Raw genomic sequence first — 27,048 nt, 5'->3', positions numbered from 1 at the left:
TTGCTTCACTCTTAAAGATGAGCTGTCATGACTTGGTCAGCTCTGAGTGTACATAGGTGTAAGAGGAAAGGGCTGGAGTGGGAAGGTTTCTCTCTGCCCTAAGTATGTAAGGCAGGAAAACCACCTTTGATCTTGTGACCTCAGATATAGAACCCAGGCCTTGGGTGGAGATTGTGCTGGCCTCTCTCCTGCTACAACTGTGACAAGGTTCCCTTGTGTCCAGCTGCCCAAGACCTGCCTGACCACCTGGTATGTAGTTCTGCTCCTTCTTTATCTACCCGTTCATTCATCAGAACTTGGAGAGCACTCTGAGAGACAGAAGCAGAGGACAGCCTGTAGTTGGGAAGCAGGGGCAGGCCCATAGCCTTGTGGAAGTTGAATGGGAACAGTACAAGAAGACACCCAGGCATTTCAGGAGACCTAATTCTCTAAACTGAAAGGTGTAATAAGAAGACAATTCAAAAGTCTGAGTCAGGACCACCTGTGTGAAGGTTCAGAACAGCAAGATGAATAGTAACCCAAAAGCTCTGAGCAGGCAAATGCAGGTTGTCTGTCAATAACTGAACACCTTACTTAACTGCACCAACTTCTTTAAAAAAAAGGTGATTTTTTTTTTTTTTTGCAGTGCTGGGGATTGAACCCAGTGTCTTGTGTATACAGGGCAAGCACTCTACCGACTGAGCTCTGTCCCCAGCCCAAAAAGGTGACATTTTTTACATTTCTGAAGGGAAATGTATTTCCAGCTCAGAATTCTGCCCCTGCCAAGTGATTAGTCAGGTGGGAGAGTGGATTTCAGACATTTTTAAGACATTCAACATTTCAGAAAATTTACCTTCTTGGTGCATTGTTGGGAAAGCTAATTGAGAATTTTCTCTAAGAAAACAAGGGAATCAAGGTAGAAAGAATAAAATTTTCATTCAGCAAGCACTGGAGTCCCCCAGCAAAGCAGGGATGGGAGTTCCAGCCATGGCGATGCCACCCAACCCAGCCCTGGAAGGTACCCCTTGCAGTGGCAACAGGAAGTGGAAGCCCCATGCAGAGAATTCTCAGATGGTGTTCATGAAACCCTGGGAGATGTTATAGGTGTAATAAAAGTAGATATGCAGAAAAAAAGGCATTTAGAAGGCAGGTGTGATGGTATGCACCCATAATCCCAGTGACTGGAAATGCAGATGCAGGAGAATCCTGAGTTCAAAGACAGCCTCAACAATTTAGAGATACCTTCAGCAACTCAGCAAGACCCTGTCTCTATATAAAATATTAAAAGGGCTGGGATGTGGCTTGGTGGTAAAAGGGCTTCCTCTGGCTTCAATATTTGGTATCAAAAATAAAATAAAATATAATATAATAAAATAAAGTAAAAATAAATAAATGCATATAGAGACTTTATGAAAACAAAAAGGTAAAGGGAAAATATAATACATAGGATACTAATAAATGCATTTGAATCACAGTATTCTACAAGGGAGGTCACAGACTCTATGGGATTTGATAGACAAAATGCACATGTAAATGATAACCATAAATGAAACTAGAAAAACATTTCTTCCCTGAGTTGTGTGGTTAAGTCCAAAAAGTATGCCTTCCTCTGTGGCATGGAGCTGGCAGGTGAGGCCCATGACTGCAGTGAGGAACACAGAAGGGACTGATCAGAAGACACTTTGCCCACACTCTGCACCTCAAACTAAACCCAAGGTGCTAAATTTTCCTATGCACAACTTCAAGGTCTGTGCTAACGGGATCTACCTGCAGAGCCCGGGAACACCAAGGGCAGCAGCTGCCATGGTGACTTCAGCAGAACTCATCACAGAATGCAGTTCATGATGATGGATGTGTTGCCTGTTGTAGAAGACGACCTCCTCGGAGGATGCCAGTGGAAAGTCCAACAGCCATCCCTTGAGGGCAGCCAGGGAGGGATTCAGCCCATCACTGGTGGCAGTCAGAGGGCAGAGACCAGGTCCAGAGCAGTTGTGAACAAGGGTGGCAGGTTAGTAGTCAGTTTCTCCTGGTACATCTCACCACTCTAGTGTTCTGGAGGACACAGCAGAGGCTGCCTCAGGCTGCAGCAGCTTCCTAGGAGCAAACTTCAGACAAGCTCAGTGTGTGACCCTGAAGGATGTGGCACCGAGTACCCACCTCATTGCCTGGACCCTCCCCTGTGGCTACAAAGGCAAAGGTTTTGCTCCAGTAGGTGAGGCACCAAGAGTACTCAGAGGAGACCAATACTACATCCTAAAATACCTTAGCAGTTTATTTACAACTTTCTGCAAAGTATTAAAAACTTAAAACATTTAGAAAGAGTCTAAGACCTGAGTGAATTGGGCAGAAGTTTGTCATAATGCAGTGAATTACACCAGTGATCACTCACCTCACTAGTGCTCCTTCTGTATTTCCAGTACACAGTCATTTGACCTTCCTGTAGCAGCCAGGGTAGCAGGCCCTGTCATTATACCCATGTCTTTGGTAGGAGATTATGAGAACATGTCTGAGGCCATACACCTGGATGGAGTTGGGCCTGTACTTAAGGTTTTCATGGCTGGTGTCAGGGGAGATGCTAATATCACAAGCATGCACAGAAAATGAGAGAAGTGTACACAATGCAGTGATCAAACAAATTGGGGGCTGACCTGGGCACCTGCCCCACATTGAATAGCCTGGGCTGCCCATGCTATCCTTATTCTGGTTTTGGGATCTTGCTTCAGGAAAATTGAGCATGGAGGAAAGTGAAATGGCTCAACAATACTGGTGAGGAGTGGGACCTCTGGCCACTCCCAAATCCATGAAATAAGAAACTGAACCTCAATGGGAAATGAGTACCAGAGACAGCTGGATCTCTAGGTAGCAGGAATATATGCTTTTCTCTCCAAGACTATAACCCTAATCTCTGAAATACACATGAAGTCAGGGGTATGTAGGTAAGCTGCAAGGAGCAAGCATGGCAGCAGAGGAACCTGCCACGTCCGGGTCCCTGATGTGGGTTCCTTGCTGGTGACATCATTTCCACCCATTGGGGTCACACCTGTCTCTGACCAGGTATGAGAGTCAGGGCTCAGAATACTCATATCCACTCAGCACACTGGTCTACACCTAAGGAAGTAAGGGAACTGAATAGGCATAAGGTCCCATAGCCTGAGAAGATGACAATCCCTGGCAGCCAGTGGCCTTGGATTGTGAGGGAACCAAGAATGTTCTGGGTCAGGGCCAATGGACTCCACAATCCTGGGGTGGTCTCTGGGAACTGTGGAGGATCAGTTTCCTCATATCCTGCTGAAAACAGATCAGAGGAGGAAAGGCTTAGTGGGCCTGCAAGTCAGCAGGTGAGTGCAGCTGTACTGACAAACAGGAGTGTCCACTGGGCACCTGGATATCCTGTTTATGACACTTCATCTGACTTTGAGCTGATACCCTCCTGTAATTATGAGCCCAGAACCCCTCAAACCTACAGCTTGGCTCAATTCTCAGATCTATTCACTGTCTCTCCCCTCTGGCAACATGATGCCCCATCTCCAAATTGACTTCTGAAGTCACGGTCACAGTTCCACCTGAGTCCTCCCAAGTCAACCTGTCTCTGTCATAAATTAGACCCAGGGTCAAAAAGTAGGAACCATTGGCAACTCACCTGTCCACTGAGACCTGTAAATACAGCCAGAGTTGTCAAAGCAGCTATCTGAGTGCCACAAGGGCTCAGAACTCTCCTCAGCACTGGGAAATTCTGTGAGTTCTGGCAAGGCCTGCCAGGCTGACAGCACATGCTCAAAAAGTATATTTTGGTTCCACTGGTAATAGGGCAAAACAGTTGTACACTTGCTCAGTAGTCAAGCTTGTCTATGAAGGCAAAGTCTCCTGCCCAACAATACTTCTAGCTCTGAGATACAGAGATGCACAGAGCAGGCTGGGGCAACTCATGTCCACCAAGTAAGTAGTGTGAGCCCTGCTAAGCTTTCCAAGGACAGCAGAGCAATAGGCCATGCAGTTGCTCACTGGAGATAGGACTGTGTGGTGAGCATGTGTTGGGGAGTCAGAGCAGGTCCCTGTGGACAGGACATATGGGTCCCACTTCCTGTGCTGACCCCACTCCCAGCCAGATGTGGAACCTGCCTCCCAAGCTGACCCCAACCCCACTCAGCTGAATGCCAAAGCACCCAAAGGCTAGCCATGGAACATCCTGCATCCCTGAAGGGGCAGGGCCTGCAGATGCTCCTGGCCAGAGCCAATTCTTTGCTTGGAAATACCATAGGCCTAGTTTTCTAAGGTTCATCTCAGCTGTGGGAATCCCTGCAGATTAACCAGGGTGAGAAGTGGGCACAACCCATGTGAGAAAGCAACCCTAGAAGGAAGAGTTCAAGGGGAAATGGCACCAGTAGTAGTGGGACAGATCATTGGAGGGGACTGGGGACAGAGGATGGCACCCAGGAGAGAGGGAAGGATGAAAAAAGGTTAGGGAGCCACCTGGTGGATTGGGGGCATGTGAGGAGAGGGGAGCCACCTGGGGGAGAGGGAGTATAGGAAGAATTTGAGGGAGCACCCTTGTGATGGGAGAAGCCACAGTGGGAAGAGCCAACTTTTGCTAGTAGGAGCACCTGTGGAGTGGAAGAAGCAATCTGAGTGGAGGTGGGGAGAGCCTGTGCTGGTAGAGGTAGCTGCTTGGGGCTGGGGACAATTGCCATGGGGGAGATGGGGAGCGGTCTGGTGGTCAAGGTATCTGCCTGAAGTGTGAGAGAAGCCCCCTGTGGTGCTTGTGGAAGTTTTGAGGGTGTCAGGGGAGTCACCTGGGGTGGCCTCTTATCTTTACCTACTGAACCATGCTGGGTTTGGTGGTCATGAATAATGCAAAGTCCTCAAGACTATGACACACCTCTCTGTGATAGAGCCAGCTTGAATCCTTTGGGGCAGATGAAGTAGGGTGGTGGATTCTTGGATGAAGACAGTGAGGACAGTGGTTTCAGACCAAGATCCTACACATTTTTTCTGATCAGGACAGGCTCTCTGAGGATGATGGCACTCATCACCCTGAACCCCCATCCACAAACCTCCTCCGGGACTTCTCTCTTGTCCACAGCCTTTCCCACAGAAATGCACATTCTCTGACACATAAGCACAGAGCACTGCATGGAGTCTGGCTGAGGAGTCCCTCTGGGTCATGCACCCTGCTGGCCCACCACTCTTCCCAAAACCAGGATTCCTCCTCAAACCCATACCTGTGTGGAACACACTGCCTGAGAGTCACTTCCTGTTCACCCAACTGCAACCTGTCTTGCCGTCCCATTGCATTCCAGTACTTTCCTCCATGACTTACTCCTGTTTAGTCCTTGCTACACTTCCATTCCTAGTACCCTGAGAGGCTCCCTGAGGCCTAGATATGAGACACACTTGCCATGAATGTCCACTGTCACTGGCCAAAGACTATCATCCACTCAGGCTCAAGCAGCAGATGGGAGGAGATGGTCATGAAGATGACCTCAGCCATATACTCCTGAGGAGGCAGAGTGAGTGCAGCTTGGGCCTGGCTCACAGCCAGCAGGAAACACTTGTGCAATACTGCTTATGGTGTTGTCACTGTAAACACTTGCTCCTCCCACCAGTCCCCCAATGGGGCCTTTGTGGTACATCCAACCCCTCGGCACCCCTGGTGGAACCAGTGCAGACATAGGCCAACAGAACCTCTTCTGCAGCAGTAGCTTTATAGGTTGGTCAGCACCACCACACCCAGCCTCCTGGCAACCGTGTGGTAGTGGATGTCATTCCAGAGCTGCACCAGCTCCTTGCTGCCTCCTGGCACCTGACAATTCAGGAAGAAGAACATGCTGAGCCCTGGCTGCCCTTAGCTCCAAGGCTGCCAATCCTGCAAACCAACCTTGGGGAAGGAAGTAATGTCTGGAATTGAACACAATGATCATTAAATCCACAGTGCAGTGAAGCAGGGCAGTGCCCACAAGGCTCTGAGGAATTGCCCTGAACACCAAAGCAATTTTCAAGCCATGCTGAGAACTTCACCTCACCCTCAAATTAGCCAGACCTTTCAATCCACCTTGACACACTTTACCTTCCCAATAGAGGATGGTTCTCATCTGCACAGGTAAAGAATTTAAGTCATGGAGAGAGGCCTGACAACCCATCTTTGTATGTGCAGCTAGGGTGACAGCACATTCAACACCACAGGTTTTGGACCCAAGGGGTCAGTATTGACACACACCTTAAGTGAATGACCACCCAGTAGGTCCAGTCCATCAGATGCTAGGAATGTTCAAAGTTGAGTGGGATGAAGGGGACCCTATCCTTGCCCAGTAACAGCTCACTCAACCTGAGCCAGATTTGACTAACAAACAAGGATGCCCAGGCTGTCAATTCCAGTACCCTGTGTGGTCACTCCATTTACAAAACCCTGACAGTCCACCCTGTTGCCTCTGGTACCATGTCCACAGAACTGGAAGAAGGTGCTGGGAATTATATGCCTTCTATCTGAGGTTGTGATTCCATGGCCCCCTGCCATCTCAGAACACTCCTGCTTCTCCTGACCCAGATGCAGAACTTGGCTCTGGTAAGAAGTCGCTGCACAGGACAGGTTCTGCCCTGTGCTAGGGGTGGTGACCATGTTCCCTCCAGTCTCAGCTACATATTACATCATCTGACATACCTGTGAGCCATCATGACTGAGATTATAACCCTCTCTGGGGCTTCTCCTCAGCAAGATGAGTTAAGGCAGGCTGTAACATCTGGCAGAGGGAGAAAAATATCAACAGGTCCTAGACAGAAATGTCTTGGGAGTTTTAGGATGAGGAAGAGGTCACTTAACCTTTAAGGGAACTGGGACACTGATACAGAACTGAAAATTGGGCAGGCCCAGAGACTGTTCCTGGGTGTCCTGCCAGATGTATGCCTTCTCTTTACAGTTCCCTCTGGCTCCTGGGTGGACTTATCCAGGCCCTAAACAACTTAGTAAGTCCCTGTTTTAAAATTAAAAATAAAAATAAATGAAAAAGAAAAGGTTTGGCATGTGGCTCAGTGTTTGAGTGTCCCTGGGTTCATTCCCTGGTACCAAAAATATCACTTTGGGCCAGACATATCACTATTTGGACCATTCCCAGAATCACCCAGACACATTTTAATCATAGAGAGGAGCATGAAGCACAATCCTCATAGTAGATGGGCAAATAATGATTACAAGTGGCTCTCTATCAATAAGGTCAGGTTGTGATGCCAAATGTGCTGAGATCCAATGTACCACCAGATGATGAGAGAGACACTTCTGCTCTTCATAGTGTGAGAAATAGAAGGTCTGGTAGTTCATTTTCAGAATCTAGTATTCAGCCTTAATTGGATACAATTGTAACCCTTCCCTTTTGCCTGCCCTAATTCTAAAATTAGTCAGTTGAGTAGACTGTAACACCAAACTCCTCAAGTCAGAGTGAAGGGCAGCACTGCAATAGGTTAGAGATAAAAGCAAGTGGACAGCCCACCCAGGCACTTGCTAGGCAGTTTCTTGTAGCATAGCCTTCTACAAAAAGTAAAGATTTGCCTTGCCCACTCACTTTTGGGCATGGTATCAATTTTTTGTGGCACCTTTTTATTTCTAACATGACTTACTGCAGATTGAGATCCTGGATTTACAAGACAAGGACATAGCTCTCCAAAGGTGGACCATGTCTTATCCATTGATTTTTTTCATTATTTAGCAGTGTGGCACACGATGACCACTGAACATGGACTTGATGATTAGGTAGTTTACTTCCTGTTTCCAAGCTAGTTAAAGTTGATCCAGTGAGGGTAGGTCACCCTGACTGATCTTATGTCCTGTTGGGTATAGTGGAAGCAGCCTCCACCTCCCTCTGCACTCTGCCCCACTACTCAGACTGACCTCTAGAAGCCAGCAGGCTGCCTGCAGTTTCTTCTGCTATACCAGGACACAGGCACACAGCAGGACCACATTCACATTGTCCAGGAGGTATAGGTGGAGCTGGCTCTCCAGAATGGCAGAAACTAGTGGCTGTGCCTTGGCAGGGTCATCCTGCATGTCTTGGCACAGCATGTCTGCCAGGGTCACCAGCTCTGCTGGGGGCTGTAATCAACCCTCACACTCCTTCAGCTGTGCCAGGAATCTCTGCATCCTCTCCATCACAGAGCTTGTTCTTCCTCTCTATCAGCATTCAGATAAAATATATGTGGTATGTGACCCTGAGAGCAGCAACACCTGCACAGTACAGTAAGAGTGAACATGGGAGAGGAGACCAACATCACACACCCTCTAGAATTTCCTTCTAATCACCCTAATGGTTGATGGTACAAAGCACTGACCTGGGTGCTGTCTGTAACCATCCACCTAGGGTCTGAGTTTCTACTCTGTCCCCTACACTTATCCACAAGTCCAATGGCTTGTCCATCTCCTTTCTCCTCAACACTTCTCCTCCAAGGGCTGAACCTTTGCTCTCACTCCTGGTGTGACTTCTGGTTCATTAGAGGCCCTGGGTTGCCAGATGGGCAGCAAGGGTCCACCAGACTTAAAATGCATGCACCCTATTCACAGCAGAGACACAGCATGCAGCCAGCACCAGTTCCACTAGTATCATAAACACGTGGATCAAACTCTCTTAATGCAGAGCACCCCACCAAGGGAGGAGATCTCTACCTGGGGGCTGGGGGAGCTTGCTGATGATGGATTTTGAGACATAAGAACTTATTCACTGCCTAATTTGCTTCTGAGTAATACTCTCCTGAAATTGAGGCCTGAATGTGCCCTTCTGGAGGCAGGGAATTCTGCCCGCTTTGTGCTCCCTGGTTGTGGGTCTGGCTTGGTGAGGTTGTCCCTAGCAGGGACTTGGCACACTCTCATTTATTCCTTGTCCCTCAGCCCCTTGACTGAAGGGAGCTCCAAAGGTTCAATGGCGGGGGACAGAGTCTTCTCAGGACCCAGGTTTCCTCCAGCACCCCACCTTCAGCTATTGGGGAGGACAGGGCTGGGACTCTTAACCAAAAAAAGAAAACAGCTTTTTCTAAGGGAATGTGCAGAAAAGAGTGACCAGGTAGCGACGTGTAAGTTATTTGACTTCTTGACTGCAACAGACACTACCATGTGCACCTACCTTTCAAGATGTATTGCACTGGAAAGCAAGGACAGGCCCAAGCACCTTGAAAACATGGGGGAAAGGTTATGCTCTTCAGGCCTTAGGCCCAACTACCAAGCCCCTGGAGACTCCCACACAGATGTTGTTTCGAGACTCCTGACACAGAGTCCCTTGGACCCACCCCATGTGCCAGATGACCCCTCCACCCATGGATCCCTGGGAAAACCAACCTCCACCCACCTCCATTGGCAGGCCCATTCAGACACACCCTGCAGGGAAAGAGGCACCAGATGGTTAGCACAGAACTCGGATGCTACAAAGCTGCAACCAATCCACACAGGCCTGGAGACCTGGGGCCAGTCTCAGAAAGGAAGGGCAACTGAACAGACTGGGTGTGATGTTTCCAAATTAAAGGAACAGCTAAATCAGAGAACTGCACTGCATGCTCCCCAGCCCTAAGCTCTCAGCAATGATCATGCCATATGGCTTGTAGGGCCCTAGGCCAGTTGCCTGACTCAGGTCAATGCCTGGGTGTGCCCAGACCTGGAGGAGCAGTTTCGGAGGGCAATGCTGCTGGGCCGGTGATAAGCTTGGTGACCCACATGCCCTCATGCAGCCTTCCATCCATACCTTGTCCCCTAGACCTCCGGGGGTGTCACTGCCCATAGCAGGAGCTAGGTGACCAGGCTGTCATTTTGCCCAGGGTGGCCAAACCATCAAACAGTGCCACCTAGCAGGCCTGGAGGGTAGTGTGAGCTCTCAGGCTTGAGCAGGGTCCTCTGTCCTGCCTGGAACCAGAGTGATCCACAGCCAGCTTGGCAGCACCCCACACACTTCATAGCTCTTCTTCAACTAGACCAAGAGGTTAGTATCCCATTTCTTGAAACATCAGGCCATTGGCCTTTGCTCCCTTTGTCTTTCCTCTTACCATCACAGCAGAGCTGGTGCTTGTTTTGAATCTTGGTCTGAAGCTGCCAGGACCAGAAGCATCTCTGGTTGACATGGGAAATATGACACCACTGTACTGTCATGCTGCCCCTCTGTGACCTCAGATGCTGTCTGCAGTGCAGGCACGAGGTCATGGAAGCCATTGCTCAACATCCAGGGGGCCCAAGGCCCAGAGAAACCTCTGGGGAGAGAGATAAAGTGTGTCTTCCTACCAGAACCTGGAACCTCCGAGCCCTTCACACCCACCATGCCCTAAGCCTGCTCTTTCCACTTTGAAGAGAGTCGCTCTTCCATCTTTTGCTCTCATGGCACAGGAGTACTGCAAATCAAAAGTGAAGCCATTTTCAGAGTGGAATGGATTACAGTTGAATGATTCAGAGATACTGGATGTGCTTTCAGCCACTTATCTCACTCCATTGAAACTTGAGAGAAAGAGCTGCAAATGTAACTAGTGGCATATGGACAGTGGTTGAGGAATTTTTTTTTCTGCCAGAAAATATTGGTCCTGGGTCTCCAGACACCATGAGCCATCACCACTTACCTTTGCCTCTTTAGATTTACTGACAGCATCTGGCTGAGTTGCTGAGGCATTTTCTAATTTAGAGAAAAACTTTTCCCAGGAGAAACACCTTTCTCTATCTCCCCCTAAATAAGAAGGTAGGCAAGATCCAGCACATTCACTGGGTTGTTCCTTTTACCCAGATATCTCCAGGTTAGAAATTTTCCAAGAAAAATGCCAGGAGGATAAAGAGGAATGAGGAAGGAATCAGCAGATTGTGATTGGAATGGCTAGGGATACAGGTGTGAATGATCCCAGAAATCTCCCTACTTACTGACAATCTGAGCATATTCTGATTCCCACATATGCCTGCCTCTCCTCCTGCCCCAGGGCTTCCATGCTCAGTGACATCATTTTCTGCTCACTGATCAGCTACAACCCTTTTCCTCCTTCAATAGACAGGAATAAACCTTTCCCCTCAGGATGCACCCCTCGATTGTTGTTCTTGATGTGCACAAAAGTTTCCTTGAAGGATTTTTGTGAAAAGGAAGTTGAGGAATACCTTAGATATTTGTTGACTTTGTCCGGGGCTGGGTTTTTTTCAGAGAATTTGACAGAGTCTGACAAGTAGAGGATCTAGAGGGTACCTAAAATGGGCTCCTCTGGAACTGAAGAAATAGATCGTTTTGGAGAACACACACCTAGCTGGCGCAAGGGCCATGGTTTGAATCCCCAGCCTCTTGGAGGTGGGAAAAAAAAAAACTCTCTTTTCTACACTATCCCTCCCTTATCTCAACTTTTTCTCCACTTTCCTTCCACTGAATCTGCATGGTTGAAGAAATATCAGTTGGACATGCAAAACTTTCAATCACACTTTCAGCATGGAGCTGCGGTGAAAGTTAGCAGTGCATCCCTGGTTACCGGAATTTCTTAAAAGGACGTGTTCTTTGAGATGAGTCAACTCTCAGGAACTCATAGGTTAGATTATTCTCAAAAGTAGGCTCATGGGGGTATATCATCAGCAAGCTTTTGAAGAAGACAATGCTCACCAGGATGCAATGCAGGAACTTCAAAATGATAACTGCACTCATATTTGGCAATGAGCAGGATTCTTAGGCACACTCCAGACTCTGTGCAAGTGAAGTGACTTGCACAGCTCAGCAATTTCCATGACAACCTCAATGTCATCTGAAAAAACCAGATGAGGACCAAAGACAGCTGTCCTTGGACCTGGCTTCTCTCAGTTTTCCTTTGCATTGGGTTGCAAGTGACTTGAAGTCAAATTGTATGATTTGGGGTTGAATATGTGTGAACTCCTGCTGATGGCATGCAGGAGGAACAGGGGTATTTGCAACCTATTCTCCCAGTATCACTGGAAGTCCACTGTCATGAGGAATGAAGCCCATATAGTGACTGTTGTTAATATTGATGGAGGTTCTGAAAAGATTCAGTGTAGAATTGGGTGAAGGATATGGTGTTCTCATATGACTCATGGTTCTGGGAATGAGTGGATTGTGTTTGCAGGATCAGACGTGACACAAGAATCCCTATTTGAAAGAAGTCACACTGAAAGAAGGAAAGCAGACATCAGTCATGTGGTGTGTAGGTTGTGAACCTAAGCATGTCCAAGAAATAAAAATGATGTTAAAATTTGAAAATGCTTGAGGACACACTCTTCCTGCTCACTAAGAACTATCACATTTTGGATGTTCTTTAAGGTGTACTATTTTGATATTCAAGTTTTTCCCATATTGGGTCTTCAATTTGCTTTTCAGCAGAGTGTTTTGACTAAATTTCTGATATTGAAGGGCACTCTCAATTTCCAGAGCCATGATTCAGTGATGCATATCCCAACAAGAAGTCATTTGAATTGAAGGACAATGGAGTAGGTGGTATAGTGTAAGGAAAGCCTTTCCTCAGATCTCTTCTGCTGAAAAACTTAAAAATCAGCATATGTATCATCAGCTGTCCCTTGCAAGCAACAGAAAAGAGCCAGGAATTCTCAAGAACATTGGTGTCCTTTCAAGGGGAATTAGGGTCAGTAATGATGGATGCTTACAGAATAATCTGGCACTGACTACATCCTGTATCTGTATTTACAGTATATTGAAGCTGAAGAAATGTCCTAGAATTTGGGCATAGACCTTAAACAATGACATTATATTAGTGTCTCTTCACTGAAGTTGGTTTTCAGTACAAACACCATTCTATTTTTCATGCCCCCAAAGGTCCTAACTCTTCATTTTGGAGTATTCAGCCTTGAAGCTTTGTGCCATTCCTCTTTCAGCAAGATGCATTTTCACATTTGGTCTTCTGCCCTGTGAAAATGTGTTCATCATGCTAACAGCAGCCTTCTGTTTCATCCAGTGGCTTGTGCTCTGTATCTTACAGCATCTGGTACTAGGACTCTTGGCAATTTCCCAGAGGGCTTTGTGCCACAGAGGTACTAGTCTGGTCAAGGAAATGAACCATTGTGTGAACACAGTTGGCCAGGTATTTCTGCATCTGAAGGTGACTTGAAGGACCTCTGGAAAAATCATGACTGGATAATTTCTGAGTGCAGCCCAGTTGTAAGGCAGCAGCCAAGGTGGTTTGCCGTGGCAGGTGGGGTGAGTACAGAACATCTCTCCTTGCTTGACAGCTCCCTCCTGTCCTCCATCCAACAAGCTGACTGAAGGACTCTCTGGTCTCCTCATGAGCCATGACAGCAGACACACACCTCTACTTAGAAATCTGACTCTCCAGGTTCCAGCTGTCTCCTGTTAGGGCTTTCTTAGAAAGGAGGGGCAACCAAACAGACTGGGTGTGTTGTTTCCCAATTCAAGAGGAGCCTAAGCCAGGGAGCTGAGTTGCACATTCTCCAGTCCTGAACTGTCAGCTACCATCATGCCATGTGGCTGCTAGGACCCTAGGCTAATTTCCTGACTCAGTCATAGCCTGGATGTGCTCAGACTTGGAGGATCAATTTTGGAAGGCAATGTCGCTGGGGTTCGGTACTAAGCTTGGTGATCCATGTGCCCTCAGGAAGCCCTCCATCTCTGCCTGGACCCTAGACCTTGTGGGGGCTCACTGACCACAGCAGGAGCTAGGTGACTGGGCTGTCATGATGCCCTGGGCAGCCAAACCAGCACAATGCCACCTAGAATGCCTAGAGGGTAGTGCAAGCTGTCAGGCCTCAGTGAGTTCTGCTGTCCTGCCTGGAACTGGAGCAATACACAGCCAGCTCAGCTGTGCCCTGCACACCCCATAGCTCTTCTTCAACAGGGACAAGAGGCTAGAATCCCATTTCTTAAAACAAGGCCACTGGCCCTTCCTCCCTTCATCTTTCCTCTTACTGTCACAGTGGAGCCAGCGCTTGTTTCAAATCTGGGTCTGAAGTGGCCAGGACTTGCTGCTTGCCGCCAACCAGCGGGACAAACAACACATACACTTGAGAGGTTCATGAAGCAGCTTCTGCTTTATTCGGATAACACCCTCAATATATAAGCAATCTCATGCGTATGCAATTGTAACCAGATATGTCCATCCAATCCTATTAAAGGTCAAGCGATCACTGAGCTCAAGCATACATGTAAGATATATCGATCCACGCGCTAAGCAGCTGAACTAATTATCATACAGTCAATGGTAAACACTTCCTGTTTTTCTCAAGGCACATTCAGCATGCTGTTTGGCTCTCTGACAGTCGCCATCTTTGGATGCATGTGGCATAACCCTGGGCCCCGGTCTCACCCGCCACAAGGACTGGAAGTGCCTCTGGTTTCCATGGGCACTATGACACCACCGCACTGTCATGCCACCACACTGTGACATCAGACGCTGTCTGTGGTGCAGTCATGAGGTCATGGAAGCCAGTCCTCAACATCCAGGTGGCCCAAGGCCCAGAGAAAGCTGCAGGGGAGAGAGATAAAGGGGTTTCCTGTATGGGATCCTGGAACCTCCATGACCTTCACACCCACCATGCCCGAAGCCTGCCCTTTCCACTTCTAATAGAGTTGCTCTCCCATCTTTGGCTCTCAGGGCACTGGAGCACTGGAAATCAAGTGAGGCCACTTTCAGAGTGGAACACATTGCAGTTGAATGATTGAGAGATCCCAGTATGACTTTCAGCCACATATCTCACTCCATTGAAACTTGAGAGAAAGAGCTGCAAACATAACTAGAGGTACATGGACATTGGATGAGGAATTTTTATTTTTCCTGCCAGCCATTATCAGTCCTGGGATCCCAGAACCTGTGAGCCTTCACCACTTCACTTTGCCTCTTTAGATTTACTGACAGCATCTGGTTGAGTTGCTGAGGAATTCTCTGATTTAGAGAAAAATCTTTGCCCAGGAGAAACATCTTTCTTTACCTCCACCTAAATGGTATGGTATGCAAGATCCAGCACATCCACTGGGTTGTGCCTTTTACCCAGATATCTCAAAGTTAGAAATTTTCCAAGAAAAATGCCAGGAGGAAAAAGAAGAATGAGGAAGGAATCAGCAGATTGTGATTGGAAAGGCTAGGGATACAGGTATGAATGATCCCAGAAATTGCCTACATACTGAAAACCTGAGCATATTCTGATTTCCACATATGCCTGCCTCTCCTCCTGTTCCCTGGTCTCCAAGCTGACATCATTTTCTGCTCACTGATCAGCTACAACCATTTTCCTCCTTCAATAGATATAAATAAACTTTTACCCTCATGATGAACCCCTCCATTGTTGGTCTTGATGTGCACAAAATGCCAGGATAACAGGCAGGTGTAAACCTTTGTGCTGTTCAGGTCATTGACAGTTCTAGAAGCAGTGTTGGTAGATATCACTTTTGCTCCTGGTATCTGATAAAATTTCTGAATCTTGCCTCCATCTATGTTGCTTAGGGCCATGCTAAATTGCTGAGGATGGCTTTTAACTCACACCTTCCTGCCTCAACCTCCTATGTCAGTTGTTTGACAGGTGAAAGGAAGTCCATGGCCAGGATCCCAGAGCACCATCCCAGAAGGGCAGCCATACTGGACACCATGGAGTGTTTGGTGGCTTTCAGTATATTGTAATGATGGTCATGTCACCCTTGCCAGCACTTCCTCCCTGGCAACAGTTAAGTGCTCACTGTTCAGCGTGGTATCATTCTTTGTTTTCTCAGACCAGCTTTGCATCAGTTGCCAACTCTCCAGATAAAATGTCCTTTGCTGTTCTCTTCTGTGGTTAAACTGGTGTGGTCATCTGAAGGATGTTTTGCTGTAGTCTCAGAGTCTCAATTCTGTGGGTGCAAGTTAGAAATGTCATGGATCACCTTCAGAACCCAGTCACTTTTCAAAATTTATTCTAATTAGTTATACATGAGAGTAGAATGCGTTTTGATGCATCATACATAAATGTAGTATAACTTCCCATTCTTCTGCTTGTAAATGATGTAGAATCACATGAGTCACATAATCACATTGCTCATATAATCATTACTTTCAACATGTTGAATTGTTGTTTCATATTTAAACAATCTCTAGTGACTGGCTTTGGTATTTTTCTTAAACCCTTTGAGCTCTCCCTTGAGGTGTCAATCACAATCTTATTTTTGCCATTAATATGACAAAAGGGATGCTATGGAAGATGTATTAGACTTTCTGGTACCTTGAGTAGTGGAAACCAGTGTTGTGGGAACCACAGGTGAGGATTGGTGTGGAAACCAGCAGCAAAACAGTGAAATGGAATAGGACTGGGTTTTATGGTCAGGACAGATTCAGGATTCCTGAACTCCAAAAGGCACAGGGAAAATTGTGCCAAACAGATGCAGGAGCAGATCCAAGTGTAGTTGTTATGTACAGGCCTGTGTTCTACCTGTGGAGATGTTCTTGAGTATATGAGAATGTTGTAGGCAGTATGGGTGAGAAAAAAAGAGATTTCTCCTGCCTATGCTGTTTGACAGTAAGAAGTGCCCTGATTAATTTCTTCCCATATCCAGAGAAGATGCTGTCCCAGGTGGGAATTGATGTTTGGAAAAATCTATTGTGGTGGTTGTGTACAAAATGAATAACAGGTGTCCAATCTAGTAGGTAATAAAAATACAGAAGCCTGTTATGGTAAGCCTTGAGCAAGGTGTTAAGACCTCCTGCCTTGTATCTCCACATATGGATTGCTCTGCTCTTTAGCAGCCTTTCTTTTCAGTGTTCTGGTCAGTGTATTACTTTGGGCCATCCAGGTGGACTCTACCATCTTCTCCTTTTTCCAACTTCTGATATTTGCTGTTGTCCCTAAGCATTTATCTTCTGAGACTTGATCCTCTATCTTATTCCCTATCTACTGTGTGTGTGGGGGGGTGTTGGGTGTGTGGGAATGGAACCTGAGACCTTGCACATGGTAGGCAAGTGCTCCACCCCATCATTCCTATTTGTCTCATATTCTTTACTTTGTTTTTATGTTAAAATAATTATCTGCCCATCCTGTGCCCTCTACTCTCCATTCCCTCAAAACAACCACTTTTCTCTCTTTTAATTATTTCTACTGGCCTTTCTACACAATGGTTTATTCCTCTGCACCATGACTTTCCTACTTTAAAGTACTCATTGCAGAGGGGACTAACTAGATTCTTTTTTATCCTCCTTCCTTCAAACTTTCCCATCACATAATGCTGCTCTCTTCCCATGTCCCCATGATTTAATAATAATAATAATAATAATAATAATAATAATAATTTTAATGTAGAAATGCAGATCTGTGAATACATCACATGAGGGGAAGCCTCATCAGGAAGGGTCACTTCATCAGGTATTGAAAGTTTTATTCTAATATGCCTATTATTTCATTTAGTCTGGAAAAAAATAGTTTCTTTTAGAAATAAATTTAGGGAAAATTAGGTTTTCAATTTTTATGAGAAGATTAGAGAAAATACATTTTTAATTGGTAATAGAATAAAAATCCTGGATTGTGGTAGAGGGTTTGCCTCTGATGGCCATGGAAAACCTGGGAAATGATGAGCTCAAAATATCAAGGTGCTGTGTTAAGTCAGGGACTTTGAGAGTTGGTGCTCTGTGTGTGTATAGCTGTAGAATCAGGGTGTTGACAATCAGTTGTTTTCAGAATCACTTTTCTTCACAATCTTAGCATATACTTTATATGAATTAACATCAGTCTGGAAAATGTGGATCCCTGAAAGATTAGGCCTGTCTTGGAAGAACATGAGAATTCAGCACTGTAAATGTCTTGAATGCACCTTCCATTTTGTGCTGTTTATCTGAGAAGGCAATCAAACTGCTGCTTGAAGGGGAGGAAACTGTTGCTTTCTTAATGCCCAGTATTTGTGGTGTTCTGCTCATTGCACAGAGTTCAATCTCAGATAGCCAGGGTGAAGAAAAATGATGTATAGAGGGAAAAAACTACATAAAGAGTTGCAGATGTTTGCTAAAGTATGTGCCCTAAGTCTGGTGAACCATGTAAATATGTGTTTAGTCATTCATGTACCACATAAGTCAGAACAAGCTTCTAGGGAAAGGTGTAGCTCAGACTTAGACTTCAATTTGCCATGTCATCTAGTGTAAATTCACTTGCAGCCTCAATGCATAGAAGGCAGAATTTTTGCATAGTTTGAAGAAAAAATATTCTCAAATGAAAAATTTGTCATAAGTGGAACTTGCCAGAAGTGAAGTCTTTTGTTTATAACCAGTAAAAAATCCTGGATGTGATAAAAAGTTTTCTTTCACTTCTACATAGAAATGCACAAGAAGAAAACACAAATTCCTCTTTATACATTTTGTGTTGGCAAGGACTTTCCTAAGAAAGAATGAAGTAAAAAGAAGACTTGCTTTATTTCTACCTCTTTAAAAACATTTATTTGTTTATTTTATTATGGTGCTGGTGACTGGATGCATGCCCTTTAGCTTGCTAAAGTCAAGCTGACTTAAAGCAGACAAAGTATTCTTTTGCAGATGTTCAAGTGATTTATGGATATAGAAAAAATATGTATGCCCCCAGTAAGAGAAGAAATTTAATTAAAATATTAAATGAAATACATTTCTCAGCTACAAAGTTTTGGGAATGCAAGAGGAGTTGAATTTAGACTCTGCTGCTTAAGGTTAAGCTGCATAACACTCCTCAAGTAGATGATTTAATGGTAAGTTCTGTGCAACATTTAAAACTGTATGCATACCTAACCACCAATTCTAGTATACCAAATATTTTTCCATATATTTGCATTCTTTATATTTTATCCTGTTCTAGACAGTTATCTTTTGGCTATTGGCAAACAAGTAATTTGTGAACGTTTATAATATTTTCTGATACCCAGACTGACAAGGCCTTGCTCATTACAAACATTTTCATAGGTTTAACATGACCTTAAAATGTTACATGCATGTGGGATTCCAAAATGTTATAACTTTGATATTTTATTATGTTTTTAATTTTTGCAATATTGTTAACCATAGAAAGAGCTCACATTTGGGGGACAAGGAGTATTCCCTTCTACAAAACCTCCACTAGGATTCAGCCCCATATGGATATCCTTAGTACCTTGGGAACAAGGCAGGGCAAGGGACATTAGGGGAGCAGCAGGCAGCCCATGTAGACTGCTCTTTTGCCTATGTATATTGCTCCTTTGGCCTGGTGACTGAAAGCATGCACTTCCTGGATGCTGTGGACCAATGCTTTGTTCTCCCTCTTACATAAACAGACAAACAGTAAGGTACAATTACAGAAAATTCTATTAGGACAGAGGAACAAGCAATGTTGTGCAGAATGCTATTGGCAGATTATTTTTAAGTATAGTCTGTCAAAGTAGTGACAAAATTGGAAAAGCATCATGTTTGGTGCTTTGGGAAGTGGGCAATCTGCCAGTGAACTTTATTGTCTGCTCTCTTGAAAAGTAACAATAAAATCTTTGCAGAAAATCAGGGCTCTTCCACAAATCTTGCTCTGAAGATGGTTGGCTGAAAAGAACACCAAGTTATCCTTCAGAATTTAATTAACTAGTTAGTAAAGCCTGTGAGAAGTAAGTTTTTTCATCTTCTTTTGTAAATTTCACAGCAATGTTATAAACAAAAGAAGAAATAAACGGTGGAGCCATGTTCTCCATTCAAAGAGTTCTTGTAAGTTCTCTCAGTAGACAACACAAAGTGGATTATATCTGAAGAACTCTTTTTTAGCTCTCATGTTGCTATTATGAGCAATATTTTTTCTCATTATTCACTTTTCTACAATGTATATAACGTACTTTTGAAAGTGTGTACATGGACATTAAACTGGTGTGTGTACCTAAATGTTAAACAGCCTTCAGGGAAACCAGCTGAAATTTTGCTTTTGTTTTACTGCTCATTAAGAGGGTCTGGGTGAAACCACCAAGGTTTGCAGGTCCCCAGTACAGAGGCCTCCATGGGGATCTGAAAGTCATCTCCTGGTGAAAGAAGACCTGATCTCCCTTCTGCTCTGCCCCACAAGCAGAGCCTGAGTGGTGGAGCCCCATCAGACCCTTTTCCCCCAACTGGCCCCTTGCCCTTCAGCCCCTGACCTCACAGACCTCCCCATACATGTGTCTTTTATCAGGTTCATCAGTATCACCTCCCTGAGATTTAAAAAAAAAAATTACTGCAGCTAAGTCACCAATCCTGGCAACCTAGAGGAATCTGTGAATCTTGCTCTCCAAGCATAAGACAGCCAATTTCTTCTGAGTTGAGTTCATCAGGAAGCCTTGTATACCTCTTCCCTTGGGGGCTTCCACAGTCTCTGACTTAATCCTCTCAAACAGAAGGAATTGCTGTCAAGCACCCTAGCTGGGCATTTACTATCAATGGTGGAATAGCTGTTGCCAATCAACCCCATAAACACAACAGCCAGTGGTGGAATCTGATGGCCAGCAGTGATGGGCTCCACAAGGATTCACCACCACACCATGTTATATCACTTTTACATTTTGATATGGACAATTTATTAATATTAAAACCCACAGAAGTATTTTAACAGAAAATTAAACCATTTCATCTAATATATAATTCAAGATAGCACCATTTTTACAGGTTTTATGTTGAAATAAAAACACACATACATCAACTTATATTTTTATGCAGTCAATAAGTACTAGTTGTAGCTTCTAAAAACTTGATCACTTGCACTAGAGAAAAAATGATATTTTAGAGACTATTTTAACTCATGACTGAACTTCCTCAACAGAGGGACTTTCACTGTGCATGGGTCACTTATTCCAAAGAATCCTTGTCCTTTTATTATTTCTATTCATATTCTTTAGCAGTAATAAATTCAAATTGTCATTTGACAAACAGTGAAAGAGAAGAAAAAGATAAACAGGATTGGCAACCACAGTGGATGATGCCTAGTAAGTAGATCAGGTTAGAAGGACACCAGAGTCCATTGCATCCACGATGCTCTTCAGGAAGTGGAAAAACTGGGGAAACATTGTACATGAATGATCTTAGATGCTCTTATGTTTTTGAAAATTACTTTTCCTTTTAGAAATCACAAACCATTATTGGAAGCCCAAACTCTTGAATGGTTCCAAATTGAGTTGAACTTCTAAGTGATTTTATTATCACTCTATCTGGTCATTAAATTTATGATAAATAAAAGATCTAGGTTCTGGGGATGCAGTTCAACAGTAGAGCAGCTGTATAGCATGCAGGAGGCCCTGAGTTCAACCTCCAGCATTACAAAAAAAAAATAAAAGAATTATGTCTTATTCATGTAATCAACTACAAAGCAAATAATCACTTCTTCTCACAAAATGTGTTAGACCTGAAAAAGTGGACACTATCAAAATAAAAATATTCTCCTCTGAGTGGATTGCACAGCTAGACTATCATGAACAGTAGTATCTCATCATAATGCAAGTTTATATTAAACATACATCAAAACAAAAAAGCCTTTACTGACTATCAACAAGGGAAAATGGACATGGTCTAGTTTAGAAAAGGACACATTAGAAGCATATGATACATCAAATCCTACAGGACAAGACAGGAACTTTGACACCAAGTGCTGTTACCCCAGCACTTGGCAGACTAAGGAAGGGGGATAACATTAGGACCCACCTGGCAATTAGGCAAAACCCTGTCTCAAAATACAACATTTAAATGACTGGGGATGTATGTAGCTCAGTGCTTGCCTAGGACATGTTACAATGGTCACTTGGTTCAATTCTCATTGCCAAAAAATGGTGCAGGCCAGACTTTGATCACAGAACAGGGCAGAAGTCATTATGGCAAACTCCCAAAATGATCAAACTAATTTGCACTATGTTCAGCTCATAATATAACATGCTGAACTACTGCTTCTACTAATTCAAATTTGATGACCTTTTAAATATAAAAAAATTGTATGTACTTTGTTAATAAATTCAACAACTATGAGAGGTATACATGACTTTGATCTGAAAGCCATAGGGGCACTGGTATTATGATAAAACCAAGTCATGGCACTTCCTGTGACAATAGGCCCATCACCTGGAATGCAAGGAGAAAGAGAAAATCTTTCTGAAGAATGTACAACTTTAGGAAGACAAATAGATACACTTTCTAAGTTTGAAAATTAGAAAATGATTTCAGAAAATGATTTTAATGTTTTAATTAATATATCAAAAATATAAAAAGCAACTGCTGTCTTGTCTCTTAAAGAATATGATTTGAGTCCTGAGAAATTTCATATAGAGTGGCTGTAAATATCATGCCATATAATAGCTGACATTAAATATATCACCATTCTGCTTCTATCTTCTAAAAAGGATTTGAAAATTTTTCTTAGAAAAAAAGTCATCCAAATTAGGAAGATTTATTGTGGCATGTGTGTATGTGTGTGTGTGTATGTGTGTGTGTGTTGCTGAGATCCAAGCCAGGGTTTCTCACATGCTAAGTAAGTATTCTGCTACACTAATGTGCACACAGTTGTCCCACCCTAAGCTGACTTCCGGTAATGCTCCAAGATGCTCCACCCTGTCATAATCCCCAAACCTACCCTGCCCTGTCCCACCACTCCTTGCCCTGCCCCACCACCCCTTGCCTTACCTTGCCCCACCCCAATCCATCCTACCCCAACCTGCCTTGCCCTGCTCTGATCAGAGGGTGACCTGACCAAAAGGGGATGACCTTACCAAGAGAGGGTAAGTCACCAATGGCAGTCACTGCCACATGATGGGTCAAGCACACAGAGTCCCTGGCCTTTTGTCCATCTGTGCCCAGCCCCCAAGGCCTCCCTGTCCTGGATCCCCAATCTCCAGGCCCTGACCCCTGTGGTTGGTCTCAGACCAAGCTCCCACCACCCCAAGAAACATAAAACTGTGTACCCACCAAGGGTGGAGATCTTACCTGAGGGTGACCTAACATGAGGGAGGTGGCTTTCCCCAAGAACAGCGTGCTGACTCTGGATCGGTGAGAGGCAGCCTTCTCCTAGGGCAGCAGCCTTTCTGTGGTGGCCTTACCTGAGGGAGGCATTAGGTGGCGTTACCCGGGGACAGCGGACTTACTGAAGGGTACTGCCTTTTCCAAGGGTGGTCTTCCCTGAGGACAGGGTGTCCAACTGACCCCAGGGGTGGGGCTTTGACATTCCCCAGGGCAGGATGGCATCTGTCAAACAGAACAGCATGTGGTGCAGGCAGTGTGTCTCCTCCAGCTCTGAAGCAGCCAGACACCAACACAGGACATGATGCAGAGGCCTCCAGAACACCAGCACACGTGGAGTGGGCAGGTCTGGACCTGAGTTGCACATCTGCTTGTACATTTCTGGCATCACCTGAGAGCTAGGCATGTGCAAAAAACACCAGTGGCTTGGGCATGCTCCAACGTGGCTCTGCCCACTGTGGACACATCTTGTCTGAGTCCCAAACCAGAGATCTGCTTTGGGGGCCAGAGGCACCCACAGAGAAATGATCCTGCAAGAGCAAAGTGCTGCTTTTGGCCCTCCAGTCCTTGTTTGGGCACTGGTGAGCACGAGATGCGGTGAACTCCCATGAGAGGCTCTGCAGGGGTCCTGGGGATGCGGACGCCTCCACATCCCCGCTGCATCTCAGGGATGGGGCCTCCTGGTGCCAGGTGTACTCAGTTTGATTTCCTGGGTTGGGGACAATGTCTTGCAGGGTGAGTTTAGAGAGACTTTTTTGGAGGGTGCTCACTAAATGGTCTGAAGTGCTCAGGGCTTTCCCATGATAGGGTCATTTAAAAAAGTCCACTAAGGGGGCAAATGCGGTGCTGCCCACCAGGCTGGACCCCCCTGCCCAAGCACTGAAGCGAGAGACCCTTGACTATTGACCCACGACCCTCTCTGGGGTGTGTGCTACTATAAGCAGCCCACCCACCCCCACTAGTGAGGGTTCACCTGGGAGTCCCTTCCACCCAGAGCAGCCAGACCAGTGGGGTCCTTATGGGCACCTCCACCACCCTGCACATTGCCTGGCCAGTAGGGGTTCATCTGGGAGCCCCCTCCTCCATGGCCCACTAGTACATTCTGGGTACTGTGACCTGGGCATGTGCAACTGCTAGCCATGTGGGCAGATTTCCTGGGAGAGCCAGGGATCATGGGAGAGCAAGAGCTCTGCATTCTGCAGATCTGATTTTAGGGGGAGGGGTGCAGGAAGCAGAAAGCCATGCAGAGTGGAGGGGGCTTCAGTCTGAACCATGCTGAGTCTGCCAACAGGAACAGATCCACCTGGTGAACTATGTGAGGGATTACCTAGCCTCCATCGACTCTCTGCCTTTATGCCTGAAGAGAAATGTCTCAGAAATGAGTGAGATCAAAGCAAAATGCCAAGAAATCCTGAAAGAACTGGATGAACATTATGAGAAGTTGAAATGAGGGACAGATGGTGCCCAAGAAAACTGAGTGCAACCAGAGAGCCCTGATTTGGAGCCAGGTACTGGGTGATGAGAAGATTTAGACCCTGAGTCAGATGGAGGAGTTGGCAGAGAGGCAGAAAAGTGGACAGTCATGTGGAACTCTTGGAGGCATCTTAAGAGATCAAGGACATTACTGGCAAAATTTTTAAAGCTGCCAAGAGAAGGCAAAGAACAAGACAGTTGCACTGGAAGAAAAGACAAATTACAAGACTACACTGTGGCAACTCAATAATGTGAATCAAGTTATGAATGTATCTAAATAATTATGAGCATGATGACATCACCTCAGGAACACCCAAGGAAAAGAATGCAAAGACCTCAAAGAACAGCCTGCACTGCCAAAGCACAGAAGGATGCAAACCTTCCCAGTGATGAAAATGAGCCCAGATACTCTCTGTGCAATCACGTGGCCTATGGAGAAATGATACTTTGCAGAAATAGCAAGTGCCCCCGTTGGATGTTTCTACTTCTTCTACTTGGCACTCAGTCAAAAGCCAAAGGACAAGTGGTACTCTTCCAAGTATCAGGCAGAAATGAGAAAATGATGGGCAAACATTGCAGAAGTCCAAAAAAATTAAAGCCCATAAGAGATAGTTTGTGACATTCTCTAGTGGAACAGAATCAGTCCATGTATGTTTTTGCATTGCCACCTATGTTGAGGTGTGTGGATTTTCAAATGCATATTTTCAAGAAATGTTAGAAAAGGTGCAGTTCCCTTCTTTGGGAGGGCAGTGATTCTCTTGGCCTTTCATTTTTCACTGGTAACAACTATGAGAAGGCAGTATGCTTTGGATCTACAGTGTCCACATACCTTACTGAAGTCCTGCCCCAACATCAATGGTAAGCAATTCCTGACCCTGAGTCTCTCACCTCGGGTTCCTGAATATGGACCTTCAGCTTCCTGAGACCTCGGCCTGACTGGGGGATGGAGCTTTGGACCTATGAACTTGAACAGCCAACGAGTGCATCACACTCAACAAACTGAAGATGCTGTGCATTCTTAGTGTGCTTAAGCATCCTCCAACATATTACCTGAAGGGAAGACTGTGAGGAGGAAAGAATGGCATGTTGATCAGGCAGCTAGGAAAGCACTACTAGTAGTGATCCTGACTGAAGACTACCTTTACAGGTTTCCTAAGGTACATTAGAATTAGATTATGCTTGATGCCCAGGTTACTGGTTTCCATGGAAAATGATCATGTACACAGTGTTTAGAAAGGACACACTAGCAAGGTCTAAGTTTCAAATCATAAAATAACAACCAAATTGCTGGTAAGTCAGCCAACCATTCAGCTCAACATCATTTTGAATCTAAGGTATGAGTGCATACCCAGGGCTCTGAACTATGCAAATCTTTGCTCATCGGCCTTCTATAGTGTAGTTATGGGCCACAGATTCATGTAGTCCTATCTTTGGCTCTCTTGCCTTTGCCTAGAGGATTCCTAAGTGATGGACTTGCAGAACAGTTTTACAGGATTAGTTTTCTGCTATTTCAAGCAGAAATGTTAGCACATGAAACTATTTTACCATAAGCAAACTAAGTATAAATACTAATCTAAGTTAGGAAGAGGGCTAAAGTCATTGAACATCTGTTTTGATTTGCCTTCCTTTCTTCATAAATTTTCTTTTTCCTTTCTGCTATAGCACTTTTTCACAACTAGATTACTGAATTAACGTTAAACACTGCTTTTTTTCTCTTTTTCCTTTTTGTTGTGCTGGGAATTTAACCCAGGGACTTTTACATGGGAGGCACACACTCTACCAACTGAGCTATATCTCCAACCACTTCTTTATTTTTAACAAGGCTACTAATATGTACTTTATTAATAAAAAGTACCAGTGTTATGAGAACAGATTGATTATTTGGACTGCAAATAATCAAGCTAGCAGCTCTTTATATTCCTGGGGTACACATCCCTCAGGGGGCCACCCACCTTCACCCTCAGACCATTTATGATTGTGACTCCATTTAACACTTTAGCATATCATGAAATCCTTGTGTATGTGTATTGCTACTGTTCATAATCCATAAAGAGTGGATGCATTCCTAATGTGTCCACAATTTCTCCCTACAGCCTGGTACAGGGTTTGCTACAATATTAATATTTTACACCCATTGTTTGCTACAATATTAATACCCATTATTAAATGGTAATATAAATTATTTCATCTTCAAAAATTAGAGATCTAGTTAGACTTTAATGTAGATGGCCCATGGAAAATGTATTCCTAGAGTTCTTCATCCATTGTTAGAGCAAGTGTGGTCCTAGCCATAGAGGAAATACTTGCTCTAATTCTTCATACTGGGTGACTTCAATTTTATTATTAAGCAGAAAGTACTCCAAGTGTGCTATACTTCTTTGGCAAACTGTTGACAGTACTGTGTAAGCAGAAGCCTTGTTATATCAGAAATATTTTCTTAATTAAATGCATAAGACATTCAGCTAATGTTCAATGAACTTACCATGTTCAACAAATAAGTTGCTGTCATCATCCATTGGGTTCATGCCTCCTGCAGGCATGACATTAGAACTGCCATATTTTCTTCAGCCTCAAGGATTAGAGGTCTCCATGTGCTGCCAGTATTGTCATAAAACACCTAGTACCTTCCTGAAAACTTTTTGGGTTTTTTTTGGTTTGTTTTTGTTTAGTTTAGTTTAGTTTTGTTTTGTTTTTTTTTGGAGTGCTGGGGATTGAACCCAGGGCCTTGGGCTTGCAAGGCAATCACTCTAC

At 44.8% G+C, this 27,048-nt stretch overlaps 1 pseudogene; it reads right to left on the bottom strand.

Annotated features, from left to right (window-relative positions):
- Nucleotides 1–1,742: 1,742 nt before the first annotated feature.
- On the bottom strand, nucleotides 1,743–8,104 carry LOC124975013 (anomalous homeobox protein-like; annotated as a pseudogene).
- Nucleotides 8,105–27,048: the final 18,944 nt, after the last annotated feature.

This window comes from Sciurus carolinensis, unplaced genomic scaffold, assembly GCF_902686445.1.
Source record: "Sciurus carolinensis unplaced genomic scaffold, mSciCar1.2, whole genome shotgun sequence".
Lineage (NCBI taxonomy): Eukaryota > Metazoa > Chordata > Mammalia > Rodentia > Sciuridae > Sciurus > Sciurus carolinensis.
Note: the sequence above shows the minus strand (reverse complement) of the source record. Positions and strands in the feature narration are given on the sequence as shown.